This window comes from Bombus pyrosoma, unplaced genomic scaffold (assembly GCF_014825855.1).
Source record: "Bombus pyrosoma isolate SC7728 unplaced genomic scaffold, ASM1482585v1 HiC_scaffold_4700, whole genome shotgun sequence".
Lineage (NCBI taxonomy): Eukaryota > Metazoa > Arthropoda > Insecta > Hymenoptera > Apidae > Bombus > Bombus pyrosoma.
This window is the reverse complement of record NW_025219958.1, coordinates 15,600-17,452: the sequence shown is the minus strand read 5'-3', so window position 1 is coordinate 17,452 and position 1,853 is coordinate 15,600.

Below are 1,853 nucleotides of genomic sequence, written 5' to 3'. Positions count from 1 at the left end.
CCTATCACGTATTCATTACTTATTGAAACATAAATCCTCTCTACTCGAAAATTTAATGAGACGTTTTTCGATATGCTGTTATGGATTTTAATCCGTAAGCAGATTCAATGTCTAATCTATGATTTTTCTTACAAAACATCGCGTAGGATAGATTACGTTCTCGAATGCCATAATCATCTTCTCTACATTTACGATGTAAACTGCTGACCTACTTTCGTTCGTGTAGAAAACAATTATTTTAGCTTTAAAAATCTGTATCGAATCTTATGTGCGGTATCAGACAAGTATCGATATTTTCATGGTGATTCAAGTGCATTCCTTGGCTTGATTCCTATCACTAGTTTCCGTGAATTCTTCTATATTGTAAATGTTTTAATCTGCATTACTTCTAAAGTTTCTAAACTCCTGAGTTGGACTTTGAAGTTGTTCGAAGATAGTAGCGATTAATTCGTTTTGTTTTGTCGTACTCATGTCAGTTGGATTCATCTTGATAGATATGATGTTTTCAGAAAAATCACTATCTTCAGAACGATCGAAACACGTCCTCCGGCACACGGAGCGTCTTGTCATCTGTACGGATGTCAGCGTCTGTTGGAAACAGAAAGCATACAAAATTTAAATTTACAAATCATGTAATTCTAGCGTGATGATAAAATGCATCTTGTTCGAAGAGATATTTTTATATTGAAATTAATATGTTTGAGGGAATTCCTTAATTTCTTGAGATATAGGACAAAGAAGATAAGATATCTTATATTGTATATGTTGTCTGATTTAGTGAATTGCATAGCGCGATTAATTTCAAGAAATGCAATTTCAAGTGAGTTAAATGGCATTTGTACTTTAAATATAAGAATAATAGATAGTACGGTAATGATACAATATGTATCGATAATGATAATATGTTGTATTAAAAATTTGTCAATTATTGTATACGTTTAAATATAGGTTCGAGTGATAATTGTTAACACTTGAAAAATCTAGACGAAGTAGAAATGTCACTAACTGAGCACATATGCTTCCGGTAGAGGAGATTCCGTTATGACAATCATGAGGACAATGACTGAATCGAAGACTCCAAGTCTGATTTTAATGATAGCGCCTCCATGTCGTCGGTAAGGGCGGTGTCTTTTTGCACGAGGCTGCTGTAGATCGCTCGTGTTCCCATTTTTGTCCCTAGAGGACGTGGCGAACTCGGCGTCAGATAACCTCTGGATTGTCTGCATCTTCCATAATTCGGTAAACTTGTAATCTTCATCTAAGACAGACATAAAGGCATTTCTATTCCAATTGATTCCAATATTGGTTAATTTTCACACAAAAAGCTAAGATATATTGCAAATGCACGAAACAACAATTATTGAACTTTTCTATCATTCTTTGAAGTAAATACCAGTCAAAGTACAAACATTCCCATTAAAGGTATTATACATATATATATATATATATATATACCAATTATATATATATACCATTTTTATATATATACCAATATTATATTTATTATATTATATATTTATATATATACCAATATTAAAGCATCTCCTACTGATGATAAGAAACATAATAATTGTCACAGATCGTAAGATAAACGATTAATAGTCAGAATTTTATATTTATGCGAGACGACGATCTAAAACAAATAGGAAAAATCATCAAAACCAATTTGTTGGAGTTATGGAAAAATTAATTTATACGTTTGGTTTAACAAGGACGTTAAAAAATTTGTCGACGAACTAAATAGTCTACAAATTTATCAAAAGTGAATATGATTCGTGAATTTATCTGTAATAGAGTATGTATGGAATTAAATAGCAATAGATAGAAAATCTAATAAATCAAATACCAAATTA